Source organism: Staurois parvus, unplaced genomic scaffold (assembly GCF_062004578.1).
Source record: "Staurois parvus isolate SC_StPar_1 unplaced genomic scaffold, SC_StPar_1.0 ptg000592l, whole genome shotgun sequence".
NCBI classification, from domain to species: Eukaryota; Metazoa; Chordata; class Amphibia; order Anura; family Ranidae; genus Staurois; species Staurois parvus.
This window is the reverse complement of record NW_028318388.1, coordinates 2,005,444-2,032,805: the sequence shown is the minus strand read 5'-3', so window position 1 is coordinate 2,032,805 and position 27,362 is coordinate 2,005,444. Positions and strand designations below refer to the sequence as shown.

The 27,362-nt window shown below is 45.5% G+C and overlaps 1 protein-coding gene across 1 annotated transcript in view; it reads right to left on the bottom strand.

Annotated features, from left to right (window-relative positions):
• Window positions 1–15,145, bottom strand: part of TMEM100 (transmembrane protein 100) — a 32,107-nt gene extending 16,962 nt beyond the window's left edge. The window contains exon 1 of the mRNA XM_089692544.1: window positions 14,974–15,145. The gene's annotated coding sequence lies outside the window, so the exon portion shown is untranslated. The remainder of the gene's footprint in view (window positions 1–14,973) is intronic.
• Window positions 15,146–27,362: the final 12,217 nt, after the last annotated feature.

Here is a 27,362-nt window from a genome sequence, read left to right as displayed (position 1 = left end):
AAATTAAACACACCAGCAGTGTGAAGACACCTGAAAGTGGCACATGGCAGAGTGTGGCGATGGAGACAGCAGCAATGGGAGGCCGTACAGGGACCCATGACAGACTCTAGACTTGGCAGCAGCATGAGGAGGCGGTATATAGGGGCCCATGGCAGATTAGGGGCCTGGCAGCAGCTATGTGAGGCCCGTAATCTGCCTGCACCCTATGTCAAAAAATTAAACACACCAGCAGTGTGAAGAGACCTGAAAGTGGCACATGGCAGCAGAGTGTGGCGATGGAGACAGCAGCAATGGGAGGCCGTACAGGGACCCATGAGAGACTCTGGACTTGGCAGCAGCATGAGGAGGCGGTATATAGGGGCCCATGGCAGATTAGGGGCCTGGCAGCAGCTATGTGAGGCCCGTTATCTTGCAGCACCCTATGTCAAAAAATTAAACACACCAGCAGTGTGAAGAGACCTGAAAGTGGCACATGGCAGCAGAGTGTGGCGATGAAGACAGCAGCAATGGGAGGCCGTACAGGGACCCATGAGAGACTCTAGACTTGGCAGCAGCATGAGGAGGCGGTATATAGGGGCCCATGGCAGATTAGGGGCCTGGCAGCAGCTATGTGAGGCCCGTAATCTGCCTGCACCCTATGTCAAAAAATTAAACACACCAGCAGTGTGAAGACACCTGAAAGTGGCACATGGCAGCAGAGTGTGGCGATGGAGACAGCAGCAATGGGAGGCCGTACAGGGACCCATGAGAGACTCTGGACTTGGCAGCAGCATGAGGAGGCGGTATATAGGGGCCCATGGCAGATTAGGGGCCTGGCAGCAGCTATGTGAGGCCCGTAATCTGCCTGCACCCTATGTCAAAAAATTAAACACACCAGCAGTGTGAAGAGACCTGAAAGTGGCACATGGCAGCAGAGTGTGGCGATGGAGACAGCAGCAATGGGAGGCCGTACAGGGACCCATGAGAGACTCTGGACTTGGCAGTAGCATGAGGAGGCGGTATATAGGGGCCCATGGCAGATTAGGGGCCTGGCAGCAGCTATGTGAGGCCCGTAATCTGCCTGCACCCTATGTCAAAAAATTAAACACACCAGCAGTGTGAAGAGACCTGAAAGTGGCACATGGCAGAGTGTGGCGATGGAGACAGCAGCAATGGGAGGCCGTACAGGGACCCATGACAGACTCTAGACTTGGCAGCAGCATGAGGAGGCGGTATATAGGGGCCCATGGCAGATTAGGGGCCTGGCAGCAGCTATGTGAGGCCCGTAATCTGCCTGCACCCTATGTCAAAAAATTTAACACACCAGCAGTGTGAAGAGACCTGAAAGTGGCACATGGCAGCAGAGTGTGGCGATGGAGACAGCAGCAATGGGAGGCCGTACAGGGACCCATGAGAGACTCTGGACTTGGCAGCAGCATGAGGAGGCGGTATATAGGGGCCCATGGCAGATTAGGGGCCTGGCAGCAGCTATGTGAGGCCCGTAATCTGCCTGCACCCTATGTCAAAAAATTAAACACACCAGCAGTGTGAAGAGACCTGAAAGTGGCACATGGCAGCAGAGTGTGGCGATGGAGACAGCAGCAATGGGAGGCCGTACAGGGACCCATGAGAGACTCTGGACTTGGCAGCAGCATGAGGAGGCGGTATATAGGGGCCCATGGCAGATTAGGGGCCTGGCAGCAGCTATGTGAGGCCCGTTATCTTGCAGCACCCTATGTCAAAAAATTAAACACACCAGCAGTGTGAAGAGACCTGAAAGTGGCACATGGCAGCAGAGTGTGGCGATGGAGACAGCAGCAATGGGAGGCCGTACAGGGACAAATTAAGAGACACTAGACTTGGCAGCAGCATGAGGAGGCGGTATATAGGGGCCCATGGCAGATTAGGGGCCTGGCAGCAGCTATGTGAGGCCCGTAATCTGCCTGCACCCTATGTCAAAAAATTTAACACACCAGCAGTGTGAAGAGACCTGAAAGTGGCACATGGCAGCAGAGTGTGGCGATGGAGACAGCAGCAATGGGAGGCCGTACAGGGACCCATGAGAGACTCTAGACTTGGCAGCAGCATGAGGAGGCGGTATATAGGGGCCCATGGCAGATTAGGGGCCTGGCAGCAGCTATGTGAGGCCCGTAATCTGCCTGCACCCTATGTCAAAAAATTAAACACACCAGCAGTGTGAAGAGACCTGAAAGTGGCACATGGCAGCAGAGTGTGGCGATGGAGACAGCAGCAATGGGAGGCCGTACAGGGACCCATGAGAGACTCTGGACTTGGCAGCAGCATGAGGAGGCGGTATATAGGGGCCCATGGCAGATTAGGGGCCTGGCAGCAGCTATGTGAGGCCCGTAATCTGCCTGCACCCTATGTCAAAAAATTAAACACACCAGCAGTGTGAAGAGACCTGAAAGTGGCACATGGCAGCAGAGTGTGGCGATGGAGACAGCAGCAATGGGAGGCCGTACAGGGACCCATGAGAGACTCTGGACCTAGCAGCAGCATGAGGAGGCGGTATATAGGGGCCTATGGCAGATTAGGGGCCTGGCAGCAGCTATAGGAGGCCCGTAATCTGCCAGCACCCTATGTCAAAAAATTAAACACACCAGCAGTGTGAGGAGACCTGAAAGTGGCACATGTTTGAGGCATGATTCATGGCGGATTTAGTCAGTTGTGTCAGGAACTGGTGGTTTGAAATCCAGACTAATCCACGCCTGATTCATTTTCACAAACGTGAGTCTCTCCACACTTTGGGTGGACAGTCGTGTCCTCCGCGGAGTTACAATACCTCCTGCCGCACTAAACACGCGCTCCGATGCCACGCTACTGGCCGGGCATGACAGCCTTTCAAGGGCAAATTCAGCTAGTTGGGGCCAAAGGTCAAGTTTCGTTGCCCAGTAGTCAAGGGGATTGTCTACCTCGGTTGGCAGGGTGCTGTCCAAGTAGGCCCAAGCCTGTTGTTTGAGCTCCTGCTCCAGGTCCACCTGATGCTGCTGCTGCTGCTGCGGCTGGTTAGTAGTTTCCTCACTGCGCTGGTGAAGAAAGCTACTCATCATCGACTGCAGACTGAGGCAGCCACTGCTGGTGGAGCTGCCACTGCTCCTACCACCCCACCCCTCCCCTGCTGCCATGCCAGCGGAACGCGAGCGCACAGGGCCCACAGTGTCTGAGGATGGACGTTGGCGCACAAAGGCAGAGACCAACTGACTACATAGGTGGTTTTTATAGTACGTAATTTTGGCCTCCCTCTCAGCAGGTGTGAAAAAGGCCACCATTTTGGACCGGTAGCGAGGGTCCAACAAGGTGGACAGCCAAAAGTCATCCCTCTGTCTGATGGTTATTATTCGGCTGTCGCTACGCAAGCAACCGAGCATGCTATGGGCCATTTGTGCCAAGGAATGCGAGGGACTCCCTGCCTCCATCTCCACAGCATACTGCCACGGTGCGTCTGGGTCCTCTGTCTCCTCCTCCTCCTCCTCTACCAGATGCTCCTGCTCCTCCACTCCTGTCCGCTGAGTGGAAAAACCACCCATTTCACTCAATAATTCCTGAGCACAAATGTCCTCCTCTACCTCCTCCTCTTCTTCCTGTCCTGCCCCCACAGGGGTCATGTGGCGTTGAGATCTGTGCGCCACGTCTACCGCACCCTGACCAGCCATTGTTAACAGCATTTGTTCCAGGACGTGCAACAGAGGAATGACGTCGTTCATCCCATAGTCCTGCCGACTCACGAATAGCGTGGCCTCCTCAAAGGGCCTGAGCAAGCGGCAGGTGTCACGCATGAGCTGCCAATGGCTGACATCTAAGTTACACAGGGGAGTACCTTTATCCGCTTGTAACATCAGGAAATCGGTGATGGCCTTTCGCTGCTCGTAAAGGCGGTCTAACATGTGTAGGGTTGAATTCCACCTTGTTGCAACGTCGCAGATCAGGCGATGCTGTGGAATTCCGTTCTGCCGCTGCAGCTCAATGAGGGTGTTCTTTGCGGTGTAGGAATGGCTGAAATGCATGCACAGTTTACGTGACATTTTAAGGATGTCTTGCAGTGGGATGGTGGATTTTAGGAACCGCTTGACAACCAGATTGAACACGTGAGCCATGCATGGCGCATGGCACAACCTTCCTTGACGCAGAGCAGACACCATGTTCTTTCCGTTGTCAGTCAACATGGTTCCGATTTTTAGTTTGCGCGGAGACAGCCATCTGTCGATTTCTCTGTTCATTACACTCAGCAGTTCCTCCCCTGTGTGACTACGTTCGCCAAGGCATACCAGGTGCAGCACAGCGTGACACCGTTGCGCCCTGCACATGTGATATGCCGGTCGGGTAATGGGACTTGGCACGGGGGTGGCGGCTGAGGACACGGCGGAAAAAGAGGTGGTAGAGGCGGACATGCTTGCTGGACCAAGGACGTGCAAACGTGGAGGCAAAAGCGTCGTGACCTGTCCAAGTTGCTGGTGCGGCTGTGCCGGCACCACGTTCACCCAGTGGGCCGTAAATGACATGTACTGTCCCTGACCGTAGTTACAGCTCCACACGTCGGCGCTGCCGTGCACTTTGGCAGAGACCGACATGCTCAAAGACTGGCCCACCATCTCTTCTACATGTGAATGCAGGGCTGGCACTGCCTTTTGGGCAAAGAAATGACGGCTTGGCACTCTCCACCGCGGCGCGGCACAAGCCATCATTTCTCGGAAAGGTGCTGAGTCCACCAGTTGGAAAGGGAGGGACTGCAGCACCAGCAACTTGGACAGGAGGACGTTCAGCTTTTGCACCGTCGGGTGCGTGCTCGCAAACTGTTGTCTCTTGGATACGGATTCCAAGAAAGACTGTTGACGGAATCCGAGAAGAGGAGTAGCAGGAGAAGGAGCATCTGAACGAGCGGAAGATGCCAACGAGCGACAACTCCCCTCAGCAGAGGTGTTGGAGCCTTGACTGGCTGATAGAGGGCGATTGACGACGTCGGGTGACGGAGCAAGTAACGGAGCGGGTGATGGAGCGGGGGCTGGGGCAGGCAGAACCGCCGTATGTTTATCACGGTTTTCCCAGGCCACCGAATGGTGACGCTGCATATGCTGACGCAACGCTGTAGTCCCAACATGGGCCCCCTGGCCACGCTTGCATTTCTGGCCACATAGTCGACATACGGCTACGTTTACTTCCTCGGGCGGCTTGAGGAAAAATTGCCACACCACCGAGTAGGAAACTTTGCCCCCGCTACTCTTCACTGGCTGACTGCTACTTCCTCCGTGCGCACCGGCACCACTACTGGCCGTGGTGGTAGGCTGCAGTGGAGCTGGTGCTCTACTCCGTGGACGTTTGGCTCCACTGACACTGATGCGACCCTGCTGCTGTCTCCTGGGCAACCCACCGACTGTTTTGCTCGCTGCCAAGCTGCCACCCTCTTCTCCTGATGATGCGGAAGAAATTGCCTGATGACGACGAGGCTGCCAAGTGCGATCAACCTCCTCATCATCAAGTAGGGTCTCCGCCTCACTACTAGCCCCCTCGGCTGCGTCTGGGTCAGGAGACAGACCTGTCTCTAGACCGGCTACCGAGCCACTCTCCTCGCCAGTACTTGTTCGCTTGGCTGCTGAAAAGGCCGATGTCTCCCCCCGTTCCTGACCGCCCTCTGTTAGCTCTTCCTCACTGTACAGTGGGGCTGAGCCCACAGCATGCGATACTTCGCTTGGTGAGGGAACAGCAAAGGACAGGGGCAGGTAGAGGACACGTGATTTCAGTGGGCTTGCTCCCGGGCCATGCCAACTAACGGTTGTGTCTGACGTACCCACCGACCGTTGGCTGTAGGTGTCAGAGGTGACCTGGGAAGAGGAAGACGACCGAGCCAACCAATCAATGACGGCAGGGTTGTCGGTGGAGACACGACCGCTGGATGACACCGGGAGCACTGGCCTCTGGCTGCGAATACTGCTGCCTCGACCCCTTCCTCTGCTGCCACGTCTGCTCGCTCCTAAAACATTGCCTCCTCTGCCACTCCTCTGCATGTTGTCTGACATACTATTTAATTCAACGATTAGGTGTCCCTGAGTAACAATTCTCTGGCACTCAGTAACAATTCTGTCTGTCCCTGAGTATGAATTCTGTGGCCCTGAGTAACAATTCTGTGTCTGTGCGAGTAACAATTCTGTGTCTGTGCGAGTAACAATTCTGTGTCTGTGCAAGTAACAATTTTGTGTCTGTGCGAGTAACAATTCTCTGGCACTCAGTAACAATTCTGTCTGTCCCTGAGTAACAATTCTCTGGCACTCAGTAACAATTCTGTCTGTCCCTGAGTAACAATTCTCTGGCACTCAGTAACAATTCTGTCTGTCCCTGAGTATGAATTCTGTGGCCCTGAGTAACAATTCTGTGTCTGTGCGAGTAACAATTCTGTGTCTGTGCAAGTAACAATTTTGTGTCTGTGCGAGTAACAATTCTCTGGCACTCAGTAACAATTCTGTCTGTCCCTGAGTAACAATTCTCTGGCACTCAGTAACAATTCTGTCTGTCCCTGAGTATGAATTCTGTGGCCCTGAGTAACAATTCTGTGTCTGTGCGAGTAACAATTCTGTGTCTGTGCAAGTAACAATTTTGTGTCTGTGCGAGTAACAATTCTCTGGCACTCAGTAACAATTCTGTCTGTCCCTGAGTAACAATTCTCTGGCACTCAGTAACAATTCTGTCTGTCCCTGAGTAACAATTCTCTGGCACTCAGTAACAATTCTGTCTGTCCCTGAGTAACAATTCTCTGGCACTCAGTAACAATTCTGTGTCTGTGCGAGTAACAATTCTGTGTCTGTGCAAGTAACAATTTTGTGTCTGTGCGAGTAACAATTCTCTGGCACTCAGTAACAATTCTGTCTGTCCCTGAGTAACAATTCTCTGGCACTCAGTAACAATTCTGTCTGTCCCTGAGTAACAATTCTCTGGCACTCAGTAACAATTCTGTCTGTCCCTGAGTATGAATTCTGTGGCCCTGAGTAACAATTCTGTGTCTGTGCGAGTAACAATTCTGTGTCTGTGCAAGTAACAATTTTGTGTCTGTGCGAGTAACAATTCTCTGGCACTCAGTAACAATTCTGTCTGTCCCTGAGTAACAATTCTCTGGCACTCAGTAACAATTCTGTCTGTCCCTGAGTAACAATTCTCTGGCACTCAGTAACAATTCTGTCTGTCCCTGAGTATGAATTCTGTGGCCCTGAGTAACAATTCTGTGTCTGTGCGAGTAACAATTCTGTGTCTGTGCAAGTAACAATTTTGTGTCTGTGCGAGTAACAATTCTCTGGCACTCAGTAACAATTCTGTCTGTCCCTGAGTAACAATTCTCTGGCACTCAGTAACAATTCTGTCTGTCCCTGAGTAACAATTCTCTGGCACTCAGTAACAATTCTGTCTGTCCCCGAGTATGAATTCTGTGGCCCTGAGTAACAATTCTGTGTCTGTGCGAGTAACAATTCTGTGTCTGTGCAAGTAACAATTTTGTGTCTGTGCGAGTAACAATTCTCTGGCACTCAGTAACAATTCTGTCTGTCCCTGAGTAACAATTCTCTGGCACTCAGTAACAATTCTGTCTGTCCCTGAGTAACAATTCTCTGGCACTCAGTAACAATTCTGTCTGTCCCTGAGTAACAATTCTCTGGCACTCAGTAACAATTCTGTGTCTGTGCGAGTAACAATTCTGTGTCTGTGCAAGTAACAATTTTGTGTCTGTGCGAGTAACAATTCTCTGGCACTCAGTAACAATTCTGTCTGTCCCTGAGTAACAATTCTCTGGCACTCAGTAACAATTCTGTCTGTCCCTGAGTAACAATTCTCTGGCACTCAGTAACAATTCTGTCTGTCCCTGAGTATGAATTCTGTGGCCCTGAGTAACAATTCTGTGTCTGTGCGAGTAACAATTCTGTGTCTGTGCAAGTAACAATTTTGTGTCTGTGCGAGTAACAATTCTCTGGCACTCAGTAACAATTCTGTCTGTCCCTGAGTAACAATTCTCTGGCACTCAGTAACAATTCTGTCTGTCCCTGAGTAACAATTCTCTGGCACTCAGTAACAATTCTGTCTGTCCCTGAGTATGAATTCTGTGGCCCTGAGTAACAATTCTGTGTCTGTGCGAGTAACAATTCTGTGTCTGTGCAAGTAACAATTTTGTGTCTGTGCGAGTAACAATTCTCTGGCACTCAGTAACAATTCTGTCTGTCCCTGAGTAACAATTCTCTGGCACTCAGTAACAATTCTGTCTGTCCCTGAGTAACAATTCTCTGGCACTCAGTAACAATTCTGTCTGTCCCTGAGTAACAATTCTCTGGCACTCAGTAACAATTCTGTCTGTCCCTGAGTATGAATTCTGTGGCCCTGAGTAACAATTCTGTCTGTGCGAGTAACAATTCTGTGTCTGTGCAAGTAACAATTTTGTGTCTGTGCGAGTAACAATTCTCTGGCACTCAGTAACAATTCTGTCTGTCCCTGAGTAACAATTCTCTGGCACTCAGTAACAATTCTGTCTGTCCCTGAGTAACAATTCTCTGGCACTCAGTAACAATTCTGTCTGTCCCTGAGTAACAATTCTCTGGCACTCAGTAACAATTCTGTCTGTCCCTGAGTAACAATTCTGTCTGTCCCTGAGAATGAATTCTGTGGCCCTGAGTAAGAATTCTCTGGCACTCAGTAACAATTCTGTCTGTCCCTGAGTAACAATTCTCTGGCACTCAGTAACAATTCTGTCTGTCCCTGAGTAAAAATTCTGTGGCCCTAATAACGTTTCTGTGGCCCTAAGTAACAATTCTCTGGCACTGAGTGAAAATTCTGTCTGTCCCTGAGTATGAATTCTGTGGCCCTAACTAGCGTTTCTTTGTCCCTAAATAACGATTCTGTGGCCCTCATTAACAAGTCTGTGTCCCTGAGTAATGGTTCTCTGTCCCTAAGTAACTTCTCTCTGTCCCCAATTCTCGTTTCTGTGGCCCTAACTCTGTCCCTGTCCCTAGTACAGAGCGGTCTGCCTCTGTTCAATGACTGCAGGCAAATGAAGATTTCCAAAATGGCCGCTATATATACCTCGACCATTACACAGTGCTGGCTGGCTGGCTGCTGATTGGCTGATGCGATCACATGTCGTTGAGGAATGCATTATGGGGCAGCGCGCCTTGTCTACGCGCCTTCCCCGACATCCCCGCTCCGTCGCCGCACATGTCAGCCGCCATTTTCGGAAAAATTTCGATTCGCGCGTCCGAATTAGGCTGTTTTTCGGATTCGGCACGAATCGAAATTTTTCCGATATTCGACTCGAATTCCACTTCGGATACTTCGATTCGCTCATCTCTAGTAGTAACTACTGATATAACTGTGAAACCACAAAAATATAACCTTGGCATTACTCAGTAATTGAACACGATCATAATGTAATTACTAAACATTTTTCATTTTTTACTTGAAAGTCTCCTTTGTTTTATATGTAATAAAATTTACTTGACAGCCACAAAAACAAATAATGAAAGTGTTGTAACAAAAAAAAAAAAAAACACTTGTTCATTGCAACCAATCAGAATCCTTGTTTCAATGTTCAGTTGTTCAAATCTGCACTGCAGAAACCACAACTGAAAGCTGATTGGTATAAAGGACTAAAACAGCTTCTTCAGAGGACAAATTCATAGATTCATATATAAGGCCCTAAGCTTTCTAACGGACCTCTGTAAAAATAGTTTCAAAACGGTTTACTAAAAACTATTAGTAAATTTAACCTGTATATATAACTAGAATATTTTCTTTTAGGTCTGGATAGTCTAAAGATAAATTAAAATCTTTATTAGTTAATTTTTTGCTGTCTGTGTTCCATTGGGGAGATATTGCTTCACTTGCTGTCCCAGAGACATAACATGATATAGCAGAAATGTCTACAAAGAGAGGAAAATTCTCCTGTCACTAGAACAGGTGTCCCCATTGGAAAATTTATTATCACCTCTTGTTCTGGTGACATCTGTAAAATGTTGCACTTCTCATCACTTTCTGTCTTGGCAATAAAGGTCTTCATGATTAATCAAAAGCATTAATCTAACCAGCATGGACACAGCAATACAAATACAGAGGTTCTAATTCTTCTATACTATATCCAAAACTAAGATATACATACTTAAATTATTTTTTTAATAGAAATGTAAAATTAAGTCAATTTTAAATTGTGATCAGGATTCTACCCATCTTAAACACCATTCACCTAATCATTGCATTGGGGATTATAGACTTTTTTTTTTCAAATAAAAATAATAGAAGTCAATGATTATAAGCTCCCAGAATCAGGCCCTCCTAACCCTCTTGTATTGAACTGTATTGTTGCTGTATTGTCTCCCGTTATATTGTAAAGCGCTGAGCAAACGGTTGGCGCTATATAAATCCTGTATAATAATAATTAGAGATGAGCGAATCGAACATGATGAAGTGGAATTCGTTCCGAAGATTTGGAAAAATTCTATTCGCGACGAATCCGAAGATTAGCAAACTTCGGATGCACGAATCGAATTTTCCCAAAAATGGCGACGACATGTGTGGCGACGCAGAAAATGGACAGAGAAGATGGGGCGGGGATCTCTGGGAAGGCGCGCAGACAAGGCGCGCTGACCCATAATGCATTCATGACATGTGATCGCATTAGCCAATCAGCAGCCAGCCAGCACTGTGTAATGGTGGAGCTATAAATCGCGGCCATCTTAGAATTCTCCATTAGCCTCCGGTCATTCAAGAGAGACAGACCTGTGTGTATTAAGGGACAGAGTTAGGGCCACAGAGACTTTAGGGCCACAGAATCGTTACTCAGGGACACAGAATCGTTACTCAGGGACACAGAATCGTTACTCAGGGACACAGAATCGTTACTCAGGGACACAGTGTTCAGTGTTGTGCGCATTAAGCCAGCCACCAAAGGGCAGCACAGACCTGTTATTACTCGCTCAAGCATGGCTGAACAAAACCAGTCTCTACCACAAATTGGACCCAGACCTGCCCAGGGTCTCGTAACTAGATTGCACGGAGGAGTAGAGTCCGTTATCGGAATTAAATAGACAAAACGCCACACCAAAAAGGAGTGGCCATTTCCAACACTTATTCCAGAAAGAGGAACAACCCGTTTCATATACGGCCCGTAGACGTTTCACGTCTGCCACATTCAGTCGATTTAAGACGCAAGCTCCACTTCCTGTGGTCTCTGACCGTCGATATACCTTTAAGTGTCAGCTTTGAAGCTATATTCCCTCCGGAGCACTGACACTGGTGCCCTTCCGTCAACATGCCTTTAAGTTTCAGTTTTCAACCATATTCCCCACAGAAGCCAAACTCTTGGGTATCCCAGAAGCTGCTCAGCGGGTCAGGGCAATAAAGCTCTCGGTTCGCAGGTTGTTCCGTCTTATGGATGGAAGTACGACGGTATATGATCTTCTTCGCACCCACGGCATCACCTCGTAGAATCTCTGCATTGCATCTGCAATCACAACGCTGACTTCCCGGATCGCCACTCAGCCATTGGACTCTTGATAGTCGTCTCCCCACACTGCTGCTGGGGGGACTTTTTAACCTAGGCCTGTGTATGGCCTTCAATTGAAGCTGCTTCCGCTCCGCCACTCTGCCATTGGACTCTTGATAGTCGTCTCCCCACGCTGCTGCTGGGGGGACTTTTTAACCTAGGCCTGTGTATGGCCTTCAATTGAAGCTGCTTCTGCTCCGCCACTCTGCCATTGGACTCTTGATAGTCGTCTCCCCACACTGCTGCTGGGGGGACTTTTTAACATAGGCCTCTGTATGGCCTTCAATTTAAGCTGCTTACGCTTCGCCACTCTGCCATGGGCCCCTGTACCGCCTCCTCTTGCTGCTGCCAGGTCCAGAGTGTGTCATGGGTCCCTGTACGGCCTCCCATTGCTGCTGACTTCATCGCCAGACTCTGCCATGTGCCACTTTCAGGTCTCCTTACACTGTTGGTGGGTTCCATTTTGTGATAGGGTGCTGTATGGCCTTCCATTGCTGCTGCCTCCACCGCCACCCTGCGCCATGTGCCTCTGTCGTCTGCTCACGCTGCTGACGGCTTCCGCTTTTTAACCGAGGCCTGTGTTTGGCTTCCGAATACTGCTGCATCCACCGCCACCCTGCGCCATGTGCCTCTGTCGTCTGCTCACGCTGCTGCCAGGTCCATACGGATTCATGGCCCCCTGTACCGGCTCCTCATGAACGTGGTTCAGCGGGTTTGCATCACTTAACGGCAAATCGTTGACAAACGCTGGGACGTTCAGTGTTGTGCGCATTAAGCCAGACACCAAAGGGCAGCACAGACCTGTTATTACTCGCTCAAGCATGGCTGAACAAAACCAGTCTCTACCACAAATTGGACCCAGACCTGCTCAGGGTCTCGTAAGTAGATTGCACGGAGGAGTAGAGTTCGTTATTGGAATTAACTGTGAGGGACATTTAAACCTAGGCCTGTGTATAGCCTTCAATTGAAGCTGCTTCTGCTCCGCCACTCTGCCATTGGACTCTTGATAGTCGTCTCCCCACGCTGCTGCTGGGGGGACTTTTTAACATAGGCCTCTGTATGGCCTTCAATTTTAGCTGCTTACGCTCCGCCACTCTGCCATGGGCCCCTGTACCGCCTCCTCATGCTGCTGCCAGGCCCGTAATCTGCCATGGGCTCCCGTACCGACTCCTCATGCTGCTGCCAGGCCCGTAATCTGTCATGGGCCCCTGTACCGCCTCCTCATGCTGCTGCCAGGTCCAGAGTGTGTCATGGGTCCCTGTACGGCCTCCCATTGCTGCTGTCTCCATCGCCACACTCTGCCATGTGCCACTTTCAGGTCTCCTCACACTGCTGGTGGGTTCCATTTTGTCATAGGGTGCTGTATGGCCTCCCATTGCTGCTGCCTCCACCGCCACACTGTGGCTCCACACTCTGGTTTTGGCCCCGTGACTGCCCAAATGAGTGAAGTGTGCGGTGATTCTAAGATCGACGGCACTCATCTGCATGTCATACTGACTGACAGTATTATTTCTCTTCCCCAGCAGACTCCAAGGGCATTTAAATTAAAGGTACAGTGTTCTGCACTAATATAAAGGCTCTCTGAAGCCTAGAAACACCCTTTTTATAAGTTAAATTTGCAGCGAATATATTCGGCTCGAAGCGAATTTATTCCGCGAATTCGGCAAATCAGCCGAACCGAATTTTTGAATAATTCGCTCATCTCTAATAATAATAATAATGACCAAGTCTTTAAGGCTGCTTTCACACTGATCCATTTTTCTTCCACTTTTAAAAAATGCAGAATAAAATGTGTAACCATGTATTCCTATGGAACTCGTTGCAGGTTAGGTGCCTTTTTTTAAAATCCTGCTTGCTGCATTTTTGTTGCAGGTTTGGTGCGGTAAAAAAAAAACTGCACCAAAAACAAATATCCTCATTGAAATTAATGGAAAACAAGGAAAAAACACACATATCCAGCTCCCTAGTCTCTTCCCACGCCCGACTGCAGGACCAATCCAGGACTTCCCCCATCCTCTGGAACTCCTTACCCCAATCCATCAGACTGTCACCTACCCTCCTCACCTTCAGGCGCACCCTAAAAACCCATCTCTTCAGGGAAGCCTACCCCACCCTCCTACCACTCTATCCCCCACAGCCATTTCCTCCTGTACCACTATCCCCTCCCTCCTAGATTGTAAGCTCGAAAGAGCAGGGCCCTCGAACCCCTCGTGTATTGTATTGTACTGTTTTGTCTCATGTTCTGTCCTCCTTGCTATTGTACAGCGCTGGGCAAACCCTTTGGCGCTATATAAACACTGTATAATGATAATAATAATATTCCTAATATATTTTAGAATAGCTGCACAGAAATAAAATCAAGATCAGATCACATTTTTTTCGGAAAAAAAAGTTAAGTAAAATTTAAAGAAATTAAAATGTATTATTTATTTTTATATGTTATAAGAGAAATAAGAAATATAGAGTACTCCTTTATAATTAGTTATTTGGAATTAATCACATTGGTCAATTTAGTTATCTAATATAGGAATGAAGATAGACAGACAGACAGACAGACAGACAGACAGACAGACAGACAGACAGACAGATAGATAGATAATAGATAGATAGATAGATAGATAGATAGATAGATAGATAAATAGATAGAGGATAGATAGATAGACAGACATCAATAGCCAGTGTTTTGGCACACACATGTCAAGTTGAAAGTCTTATTATAGCATAAAATGTTAAGCTGGCCATACATTATATAATTTTCTTGCTCAATTCCCTCTAACAGAGCTGCCTGATTCCATACAAATTGAAAGTATTTAGGTTTGACCTCATATTACATGATTTTGGTGAATCTAAAGGAAAATTGTACAAGAAAATTGTATAATGTATAGCCAGCCTCAGCTCTGTGATTCATCCCCCCTTGGCCGGCTACTACTGTTATTTTCTTTTTATTTTACTTGCAGCTTTGAGTCATGTAATTATAGCTATAGTCATTGTCACCTGAATATAATGATAAGAGTTAATATACCACTTAGGAAAAGTAATAGAAATACATATACATTATATATATATATATATATATATATATATATATATATATATATATATAAAAATACCACATATATGTTATAAACAAAAAACTTAACACATTGCTAACATTTATGCAACTAAAATTGAAAAAGATGATAACTTTTGGTTAAATAAAAATATATCTGGTGAAATCACTGAGTTACCAATTGTTAAAAAAATTAATTAAGCACTTATGCTTAGAAACATACTTCATCATAATAACAATATACTACAGGTTTTAAAAAATATCTACTTTTTATACATACATCTTCTTTAATACATATATAAAAACACTACATCGTTTCAGCAACTTGTTTTTCTTCAATTCTCTGCACAGAAAATGCCAGCAGTCTTTTAATACCAAGTGCTACAATTCTGATTTACAAGCAAGCATTAAAATTTGAACCTACCGTGAAAATCTATAATCCATGGTATGACAAATCCCTGGAGTGTTTAATCAACAAAACATGGATTTTGACTCAGTTCAGTTTGTATTTAGCAGGAAATATTCCAAGTGTGAATAGCAGTCTGCAGCTCGACGCTGAGTTACACATGACACATCGTTAGCTCAAAGGTTTTCTATGGAAAGAAAAAAATGGGAAGCAAATCAGAAGAGAGTGAATAGGCGTCTGTTTGCAGTTATGACTTGGCTGTACAGTGGAGAAGGGGGCCAGGCTTTGGGGAGGTTGCCTTCGCAACTCTTTTAAGACCTTTTTTCCCAGAAATAGTTATGTGTTACGTGTTTTCCAGCTACATTGTTACCTGGTAGCAAAATATATTTGTCAGAATTTAAAGGCCATATCCTCTATTGTTTTCCTTGGTATTTTCTAAGAAGTTCAACTCCAGCCAAACCATAAAGTTGAACGTAATAAGGCATATGATACCCCAAATATTATTTCTATGTGTGTGTTTACATATGTGTATTTTATAAGTCATACTCTCTATCACTTTTATGTAGGTCTTCCATCTAAAGTACCTGGTTGATCCTGCCTGTTAGCTTTCCTCTTTGTCCTAAACTGGCCACAAAGCACAGAAGCTTATCTGTGTTAGCGTGCAGGGGCGGACTGACCATTTGGAAACTCGGGCACTGCCCGAGGGCCCGGGGTCAGTAGGGGGCCCCATTAGATGCCCCTGGTACCTTTTTCATAGGCTTTTTTGAGTTTAGGCAAGGACACAGGGGCCCCATGATCCCCTATTGCCCGGGGGCCCTATGAGTTGTCAGTCCGCCCCTGTTAGCGTGCTTCAGTTTTCATCCTTAGCTTGCCATTCAGAGGTGCAGGAAACTGTGCAGACAGATAGGGGTTAATTTACGAAAACTGGAGAGTGCAAAATCTGGTAGCCAATCAGCTTTAACTTCAACTTAAATCAAACACAAAAAGAAAGAGCACCAGCCTTGTCAGGGCTTTTTTTCAGCAGGAACGCGGGGGAATGCAGTTCTTGCATCTCCAGCACTGAATGCATGTTATGGCAAGGGGTGCTGGAGTGTGCTGTGCTAATGCTGCTTGCTGCTGGGGGATCTATTGTCACTGTAGGGGATATATTTTTGCATGTCAGTCTATTGTTGCTTGGGAGATCTAGTGTTGCTGGTGTGGGTCTGCTGTTGCTGGACTAGATCTACTGTTGAGGGAAGGGTCTGTTGTTGCAAGTTGCTGGAGAATCTATTGATGCTGGCTGCTGGAAATCTATTGTTGCTAGGGTGGGTCTATTGTTGCTGGGATGGTATTTTGTTTCGGGGGTCCATTGTTGCTGGGGAGTGTCTATTGCTGCTGGCTGCAGGGGATTTATTTTACTGCTTTTCTTGGTATCATTAAAAAATTCCATACAAATTACTGGGAGATGAGCAGGGGGTGGAGGCAAGGGATGGTGCTCGGAGGTGGGTAGCGGGTGGAGACAAGAGGTGACTCAGAAGGAGGGAATTTCTGCACCTATTCTCTGAGAAAAAAAAGCCCTGAGCCTAGTGCATTCCCATAAGACTTTGAATAAAAGGATGAATTCCAAACTACTCACAAAAATTAAATGTTAATTGCTAAGAGCTCTTAGGAAGAGGGTCTCACCCTGGAAATGTGCAAGCTGTGCCCTGGTGGATGGACATGCTCCCTGTGGCTTATTGGACTGATACATGCAATTGACCTTTTAATATTTTGGCATTCATCCGGTTCATGGTGCACTTTTTTCTTGTGTTTGCTTTTATCTATGGTTTCTTCCCTGAACTAAAGAAAGCAACAAAGCCTTCAGTTGCTTGTGGTGGCTATATTTACATTAATTGTCTGACAAGAATGAAGAGGAGCTTGCCCCTGACTCTTGGTGTGGACTTACCTGAAGGGTTCCTTTCCCTGGAGCTCAGACATACAATATTATTTTCACTTCTAACTTCAGCTTGTTCAATTAAGCTTTGACATATCTAGTTTTAACTATTAAACCACATAGCATGCCTGTATTGGGTGGTTTGTTTAGCCACCACACCCCCCAACCAATCGCAATCTGCCCTAGCAAACACTCTTTCCAGTCATAGCCTGCCTCTTGAACATGCACCCTTGCTCAGTCTTCTCCTGCTGAATAGACTATTGAAAACAAGTATACCTTGGGGCTGATTTACTAAAACTAGAGCATGCAAAATCTGGTGCAGCTGTGCATGGTAGCCAATCCGTTTCTAACTTCAGTTTGTTCAATTAAGTTTTGACAAAAAACCTAGAAGCTGATTGGTTTCTATTCAGAGCTGCACCAGATTTTGCACTTTCCAGTTATAGTAAATCAACCCCTGTGTGTATGCACAGTGTCCTGTAACTCTGACCTCTGCTATCAGGAAACAGAGATGCATGGTCACATGACAAAGCTTTTGAACCTTGTAAAAACATAACAAAGATTATTTCTGAAACTAAGGAACAGGGGTTATGGTGCCTGAATAATTATAACTGTATTACAAAGTGTATATAACATAGTATGCTTACAACTGTTTTACCTGCCAAAATGTGACTTAGTTTCATTTAAACATCCACAAAGACAAATTACTGTTTTTTTTCTACGTTTATTTATTTATTTTCTTTGGCCTTGTCCCCAGCTGCCATTCTGGACTAGGTCATAAGGACACATGCCTAGTCCTGCAGCCTTCTGAGATGCTTACATCACATCTCCCAAAAGGCTGAAGGATCAGACATATTGAGAGGGCTGGAGGGTGAGCAAAGGGCAGGCCCAGCACGCCATCAGTAGCTGGCTACCTGCACCAAAAAGAAGCAGCAAGCTGAACAGGGCAAAGATGGAAGTATGAGACCCAGTACGTGTCACTTAAACAGCAGATCACAGCGGAACAGCACTAAATTGTAGGTAAGTAGGTGTTTTGATTACAGGAATACCGGTAAGAGGAAACAAAAAAAACAACATGGGGATGGAAGTTGAGTCCTGCTGTGGGTTTTAGAAAGACTGAGATGGATTTGGACATTAAGGTACCCCCCAAAAAATAGGAAGTGATTGAAGGACTGTTCACTAAGTGTAAAATTAATTTTAGACAACTCTGGAGAGCTATAGCCAACACTTTGCTTTAACTGGAGTTCTTTATTACTTCAGGATCCTTCTGATACCAATAATTAACCAAATACACTGCTCAAAAAAAATTAAAGGAACACTTTGAAAACACATCAGATCTAAATGGGGAAAAATATCATGCTGGATAGCTATACCGATATGGACTGCATAATTTGTTAGGAACGTAAGGATGCCCCATCGTTTGGTGGAAATGAAAATTCTTAACCTACAGAGGACTGAATTCAAAGACAGCACGAAAATCAAAGTGAAAAAATTATGCAGTATGCTAGTCCATTTTGCTGCAATTTCATTGCAGCAACTCAAAATGGTACTCAGTAGTTTGTATGGCCCCCACGTGCTGGTATGCATGCCTGACAATGTCGGGGCATGCTTCTAATGAGACGACGGATGGTGCCCTGGGGTATTTCCTTCTAAATCTGGACCAGGGCATCACTGAGCTCCTGGACAGTCTGAGGTGCAACCTGGTGGTGTCAGATGGACCAAAACATGATATCCCAGAGGTGTTCTATTGGATTTAGGTCAGGCGAACATGGGGGCCATTCAATGGTAATAATTCCTTCATCCTCCAGGAACTGCCTGCATACTCTCGCCACATGAGGTCGGACATTGTCTTGCACCAGGAGGACCCAGGACCCACTGCACCATCGTAGGGTCTGACAATGGGTCCAACGGTTTCATCCCAATACCTAATGGCAGTCAGGGGCCATTGTCTAGCCTGTAGAGGTCTGTACGTCCCTCCATAGGTATGCCTCCCCAGACCATCACTGACCCACCACCAAAATGAACCTCCTCTCATCTGTGAAAATGCACAGGACGCCAGAGGCGGACCTGCCAATTCTGGTGTTCAATGCCAAATGCCAATTGAGCTGTATGGTGCCAGGCAGTGAGCACAAGGTTCACTAGAGGATGCCGGGCCCTCAGGCCACCCTCATGAAGTCTGTTTCTGATTGTTTGGTCAGAGACATTCACACCAGTGGCCTGCTGGACCTCTGGCAGTGTTCATCCTGTTCCTCCTTGCACAAAGGAGCAGATACCGGTCCTGCTGATCAGTTAAGAACCTTCTACAGCCCTGTCCAACGCTCCTAGAGTAACTGCCTGTTTCCTGGAATCTCCTCCATGCTCCCAAGACTGTGCTGGGTGACACAGCAAACCTTCTGGCAATGGCACGTATTGATGTGCCATCCTGGAGGAGTTGGACTGCCTGTGCAACCTCTGTAGGGTCCAGGTATCGCCTCATGCTACCAGTAGTGACACTGACCCTAGCCAAATGCAAAACTAGTGAAAAACAGTCTGAACAGATGAGTAGGGAAGAAAAATGTCAGTGGCCTACACCTGTAAAACCATTCCTGTTTTGAGGGTCATCTCATTGCTGCCCATCTAGTGCACCTGTTGTTAATTTCATTACCACCAAAGCAGCTGAAACTTATTAACAACCCCCACTGCTACTTACAGTGAAGGAAATAAGTATTTGATCCCCTGCTGATTTTGAATGTTTGCCCACTCACAAAGAAATGATCAGTCTAAAAATCAAATGGTAGGTGTATTGTAACACTGAGAGACAGAACAGCAACAAAACATTCAAAAGAAATGCATGTCTAACAAATTATGCAATGATTTGCATGTTCATGAGGGAAATAAGTATTTGATCCCCATTACAAAACATGACTTAGTACTTGGTGGCAAATCCCTTGTTGGCAATCACAGAGGTCAGACGTTTCCTGTAGTTGGCCACCAGGTTTGCACACATCTCAGGAGGGATTTTGGCCCACTCCTCTTGGTAGATCCTCTCCAAGTTATTAAGGTTTGGTGGCTGACTTTGGCAACTCGAACGTTCAGCTTCCTCCACAGATTTTCAATTGAGATAAGGTCTGGAGACTGGCTAGGCCACTCCAGGACCTTAATGTGCTTGTTCTTGAGCCATCCTTTGTTGCCTTGACCGTGTGTTTTGGGTCATTATCATGCTGGAATTCTGCATAACCCCTCAATCTTTCCTGCTTATGAAAATCCATTGGCTTTTCGATGGTGGCATACCAAAGGTGTTAAATTTATGTATGATCTCTTGACAACTGATGATATAAAATACCTCAAAATGAATTGGAAGCTGCCTGATTCCGAAACATTTTGCTTTACCCAAATATAACACTACATCAAAAGGTCTTATTAACCATTGTACTCCCCAATTCGAATAACAGCTTTTGAAAATCGTAGTCTAAGAGAACCCCACTCCAGCAGCCCTTACTAACACAGCAAGCCCAGCAAAGCTTCCATACATAGATAAGTGGGAAAAAGCCTTAGAGAAGACTCTTTTTTTTTAATTTAAATATTTATTAATTTTTCATATAAACAAGTTATACAAACATACTCATTAAAACCTTAGCTTATTATCAAAACATTTATCGTGTCATCCCCCCCCCCCCTACCTATTTACCCCCCATCCAATCCTTGACCCCTTCTGCTCTGGATTTTCCTGTTCATTTCTGGAGATCGTAATCCCTATAAAAGAAGAACAAAATATGTTTCCATATTATTCTATGTTAATCCCCCATAACCTCTAAGGCTAGCCTTGACTTTTTGAATTCCTCCCATTTGTTCCATCGTGTATGATGACTCTCCATCTTATCTTCATTCAAATGATAAAGTTCTAGAGGAGACTCTGGATCAATAAGTTTGAAACAATATTTGGACCGTAACCTCAAAATGTTCTCCCAACTTTCTAGCACAAGAGAATGCCTACAAGTGACTTTCACACTGGTACATGACACCAGAAGACATTGGCAAGTTTGTCTCAAATGCATCTCCAGCTTGTTTTCATGGATGCAGGGAACATGGCACATTCATGCATATGTGGTAGCACTGGCCTTAAGCTAGCTGATTTTGGATACTAGTTTACAGCATGCCTAGAACTGTTTGCAACCTAGTTTGCAACCTTTGGGAGGCCTTACTACTTAGACCATGTTCAGATCTTTCTAAAGGCAAAAGAAAAACTAGTGGAATTTGTATTCCTGGCGACCAGGCAAATGTTGGCCAAGGCATCAAAGCAACCATTCATTAATTTTTCTGGGCGTTATGGTGCACGAGAAGCTCACTGCTATACTTAATGATATTATTATTATTAAGTGCTATCAACTCAAGTCTGAGTTCTAGCTACTTGATGAAGAAGAGCTCTAAATGCTTACAGCATAGTTCCAGCCATTTTTGTGTTTATTAAAAGTCAACAGCTACAAAAACTTCACAGCCTGCTGCCCACTGTGCATGACCGAGTCACACTGCACCTCCTAATTGGTCCAGCAGTCTTCTGGGACCTGTGAAAGTTCCCAGGAGACTGCGGGAGGGAGGAGAGGGAAGAACTTCCGGCTCACTTCACAGTGGCGAACTGAATCGGAAGTGGGAGCGGCACCTGTCAAAAACAGGTATCTGCTCCCCCCCCAAAAGGTGCCAAAGCTTCCGCTTTTGAGTGGAACTCTGCTTAATTCCCAAATTCTTTAAAATAATAGACTATAACAATCATTTGAACTTAGATCTTCTTTCACTGTGATCCAGTAATATGGGGGGGGGAGGCTGGAGGCGATATTGTGGTAGCACAGAAAGTAATTAGACACTCCCAGAAGAGATGCTTTAAGGAGGGTAGATGCTGAACTAGGGAATTAACTCTTCCTGGAGTAGTCAAGTTTTCTAGCAAGTTCATAGACACATTGCAAGTGAATACAAATCATCTATGCAAAGGAAAACAGTGCAAGAAAAAAAATGTTGTGCTTATACCTGCAATTTTGTTTAAAATTCATGACAGAGTCTCTTTTTATCAGCCTCTAAACTGAAAATAAGAATTTTATTTTGCAGAAAAAAGGAAAGAAATGGGAAAAAACAAAGGAGAGGAAAGAAACAGGTAATCAATTATTTAACTAAATAATGCTGTATTTATATCACAAATTCAAGAAGGTAGCAATAATCCCAACTAGGTTTTACAATTTTCAATTAATCAGTACAGTTTTTGTCCGAAACAAAAAAAAATATAATACAATACATGACAACACTTCTGAATATTTATTCTGTTTTATTCTGTCCTATGGGAATTTTCATAACTTTAGTAACCTTTTCATTATCAATGAGATTAGCATGCAAAAACACCAGGATGATCCTTCGGCCGATATTTCATTGTGTGTAAGGGCCTTAGATGTTCACTGAGGTTTGTCAATGTAGTGAAGCTGTGTTCACTTTAGTCATCCAATTACGTGGATTCGGCTTGATCAAAAAAAAGGGAGCTAGTGGTCCCTGGAACAAGATTGCAAGCATTGTGATTGAACCTTTGATGGTACTTAGGGCCAAATGCTAGGTTGAAAGCATCTCTATTTCCTTGCAGTAAGCAAAGTAGGTCTTCATGTGCGATGAAAAGTGTCAAGTAAACATCCTAGCTTTTATCAGTGTAGATTCAGAAAGGCCTCTATCCCTCAAGACTTGGGCTTCAATAGTCATGCCTTTAAAGCCAGTGATCATGAAGCAGAATGGTAAACTGGGATGAACCTGATGATCTGGAAGGACCCAGGGAGCATCTGCCAGGTGCCTGATCAGGTTAGAGTACCACATCCACTCAGGCCAGTCTGCAGCTATAGAATCACTGGAATGCTCTTCATCTTGGTCCTATGAAGCAGACAAGGAAGGAGCCAGGCTGTGCTGATCCCACAATGCCACTGAAGTATCTATTGCTTTCATCAGAGAATCTTTGCACCTGGAGACAAACTTGTCTTGTTTGTTGTTGAACCTGTAGGCCAGGAGGTCCAACCTGTGACATAGGTCCTAGGATTCCTCTAGAATCAAGCGGTCCTCCAGATTAAGGAAGTGACTTTTGGCTTGGAAACTGAGAAAATGTTTGAATAAAATCCCTGAAATCTTTCCACCTCAGGAACTAGGGCAATAGATGAACAGAGATGCTGTATGTCCAGATGTCTGCAAAGGCTAACAGAGATCCCATCACTATGGAAAGTGAGGGCATCCCTTAATTCTGAAGAGGGCTTTGTAGCTATCATGCGCACAAATATGGATGCGGACGTCCATGTTGCTAAAGATCCCCCATCTTGTGTCATTCTCACTCCAAAATCAGCCCCCCTCCCTTTCTGTTGAGTAGCCGGTGGTCTCTGTGTGTGCTGAGTTCAGGAGTGCACAGGGCACAGCTGGATAACCTTGATGGTTTTAAACCCAATTAGCTGATGCCAGGGTGTCTGTCCCACTCTTGCTCTGAATGCTCTGAAGCTGGTCGTAAAGCTATAAACCCGTCAGTCACTGGACTTCAAAAGCATTCCGGGATAGCAGTAAAACATATATCTCATTTGGAGACCACTTTTTTTATACACTTTCATAATTTCTCGTAACAAATACGTACAAGAATACAAAGCATATATTCAGAGAGGTCATTTTAATACAAGTCACCTGATACCTTACACCCCTAGATTACATCTACCTGAGAGCAGACAGCAATATCTCCTTAACCGTCCTAAGCAGATATGTCATATCTGGTATCTGGACATTCAGAATATCATTCTGCAGATTATCCTACCAGTGGCTAGGATGCTACATATACCTAGGGAAGGTTATTGACCCTGGTATAACTTTGGAGGGATTTTGGTTCTAGCTTGGGTCTCCACCTAGACCCCCTCCCCAAATGAGGCAATTGGCCCTTGGCTTCAGAGACACCTCCTGCTGGGAAACTACAAAATAGGCTGTTAGGCCTGGAGAAGTAAGATAAAGAGATTTCTCCCATTTAACATCAGGAACCAACTTTGGGAGAACGGTACCCTTTTGTTCAGGACCCTTGAATCTGCTTAAACCAAGGCTGACGGCAAGTATTCTTCATTCCTAAACTTCTTTCTGTTATCTCTCCGCTGTGTTATTGCTCTCTGTATTTATATATATATATATATTGGCTACATCTTTTTCTGTAAATATTTTTATTGCACCATTTTGACCTTTTTAGTAATAAATCCTATTTTCTGAAAGTGTTGAACTTTTCTAAAGCTCTTTAATGCAAACTAAGAATCCCCGTCTCTGAAGAGCACTACTGTGTGTTTTAAACTTCTGCATACATCTGCCTGCGGTGGCAGTGTGTATACAGATGCTTATTCAAACATCATAGTGTTACTGTTAAGATTGGCAAATTTCCTCCTCTGTACAAAAAGGCGGTGGTAGCAGTGTGAAGGGTTAATTGCGTAATTAACCCGACCCAGTAACAATCACTCTCTGGCTGTGGCACATAGATTGTAGTCCAGTGGGCTGGAAAATCTTTGTGCAGGGTGCAGCTGAGCGTGGCATTGTTACGCAAGTGGCAGTGCAGTTTTAGATTAGCTAGTCCTTCGGTCACAAGTTGGTGAGAAGGGCTGGGGGTCTGACGCTGCGTCCGTCACATATTGGCTGGCAGCATACGTGGGATAGTTTGCAGTAGAGCATTCAGTGCAGTGTTAGGAATTAGCTCTGCACTGAAGGATTGTAAACCTTTGTGGAAACAGTCCTTAGAGACAAGCGGTGCATATTTTTTATATATATAGAGAGAGACATATAGCAACAGCTCCTTCCATTTTCTGCTTTCTATTCTACCTTTGTGTGGGAGGGGTTGTACCAGGCTGGTCACTTTATTTTGTTTGCCAGTGTCCAAATCCCCCTGTAGGCAGCAAAATAAATAAAATGTCTCTGAATCCTACATCCTTCAATTAACTGTTAAATGTTTAAATAAAAGCAGCTCAGCCTGTAATACTCACATTTAATCCTGGGCTGCCCTCTGTAGAACCTCTTCTTTGGCACAACATGTCCTCAGTTATCTAGGCTGAATGGCACTCAGTGACTGGGGATTGGTGGAGCTGAGCACAAAGTTGCTCTTTTAAAATAATTCAGGAATGGAAGCTCCTATATGCATGTAACACCCTCTAGTGTGTTACTAGAATGGTGTAGGCACATTTATTGTGCATGTTTCATGGTAACTGTGAGTCTGTGATTCAGGTCGGGTTACTGCAGGTCAGGCTGGGTGACCTAACAGGTTGGGACTCTATCACCTCCACCTGGCTTTGGAGTACCATAGAACCTTCCAGAAGCCAGTGGGCAGAAGAGGTTGAGACCTAATCTGTATGTTTATGGGAGTTTAACCAATCCCAGGTTTGGAGGCCCTGGTAGAGTGGTAGACCAATCCATAAATATGGGAGAGTCAGGCTGGCATGGGAGTCAGGTGGAAGATGTAATGTTGAGGAGACAGTTGGTGCCCTGGGAGGGGGTCCCCTAGGTCTAGGGAGGGCGGCCTCCAGGCTGGACTCGGATTGGCTCCAGAAGGTCCATTTAGCACTACGGCATGAAGAGGATCAAGGCCTGGGAGCAGTGGGAACAAGGAGGACAGAGTGAGTACATCAGCACACCCAAAGATTTACAAGAGGAGAGACTGCCACATGTAGCAAGCTTTCAAAGGACAGTGCTGTGCTTAATCCTTTATCCTTGTCCTGGAAGATCTTCAGAACAGACAGGAGGGCTGGTAGTGTCTGTAGGATGTGGAACTGGGAGCAGTTCTACAGAAGAGAGGAGACATTCCTGCATGTATTTTGCAGCAAGCTAAGCTAACTTTCAGGGGGGCTGCATAAGGGGCAGTTGCTGCTGATCCACAAAGACTGGTGGCTTTCAAGGAAGGAATGAAGTTGTCCCTGTGTGTTGATTCAGTTAAGTTGGACATCCCATAATCTCTATAATCCCTATTACCAGGCCAGAACTGGGACAAAAAATAGGCCCAGGCATCCTCCGCACTGTAATGTAAAGGAGCACTGTGATATAAAGGGGACTGCCCTGTAAAGGGGCACTGTATATCATAGTCCCCTTTATATCATAGTGCCCCTTTACATTACAGTGCCCCTAGAGATCTAAATCACAGTGCAGCCCTATTTATTCAATTAGATGGCCCAATCCAGCAAAGAGACATCCCAATCCAACAAAGATACATCCCCATATAGCAAAGAGACATCCCAACTAGCAAAGAGACAGCCCGTCCAGCAAAGAGACAGCCCGTCCAGCAAAGAGACAGCTTGTACAGCAGACACAGCTCATCCAGCAAAGAGACAACCCATCCAGAAAAGAGACAGCCTGTCGAGCAAAGAGACAGCCCGTCCAGCAAAGAGACAGCTCGTCCAGCAAAGAGACAGCTCGTCCAGCAAAGAGACAGCTCGTCCAGCAAAGAGACAGCTCGTCCAGCAAAGAGACAGCCTGCCCAGCACAGAGACATTCCCCAAATAAAATAACAAAAACCAAGTTCATGGACTGAAAATGTGGGTTGCCTAGCTGTGCAATCCAGAAACACAGCATCTCTCAAGAGGGTAGAGCTACATATTTTTTGCTACTTCCTCTAAACGTTAGCTGACATAAATGGTATATTTCCTTTAAGAATGATCCAAGAAAAGCTGCTTATAAAAGAAAATGACTGCTATTTAACAACTGTGCTTTTGTGATAATATATATCAAAATGTTCTAACTCCAACTTTTATGGTTCTAGCCTTTTTTCAATATCTGAGAACAATAAACCCACAATGACTGATAGTAAATGGTAGTAGAATGTCTCCTGAAGGACAAAACTAGTCTTGTCAAATGAGTGTGCTATTGCAAAGTAAAAGCGATTATTCCACCAGCTTTAAACATATAGTAGTTGATTATTAAAGGATGGTAGGCTGTGCACTTAGCACAGCGAATTTGTACTTTGCTTTATGAACTAAAATGATCAAATCAGTTGCAAGCAAAAATCCTATTTTATTTTTAATTTGCTGTGCATGAGACTGGATATGCAGAGTGAACACAACATTACTTAATTTGCTAAGCCAATAAAAAATTTGCTTTGCATGAAAAAAGAACAAACTAAACAGACAGCCTATACTGTACTTTTTAAGTAAATTAACCTGAATATGTACTGTACAGAGACAATGGTATGGGTCACAGTCCCAGAGCATGTACCATTATAAAACCAATATGCCAGTGACAGCTCGAAGTTAATCTTAGAGTTATGTAGCTAGACTGAAAATAAAAACCCAACTCCCACTTATGACCCATTTATTGTGCCTGCATTGCTTTTGATTTGTCTAACCATTAATAAACAAATTTGACAAGAAGAAAAAAACCCAACCAAGTTCAACCAAACAAAAAAAATACCAGTGGTTGATACAGTGGAAGGCAAAAAAGGTCTACTAGGGTATATCCAGCAGAAATCAACAGACTCTCCACATTGTCCACTGAAAGATACAAAAACTATGACCCT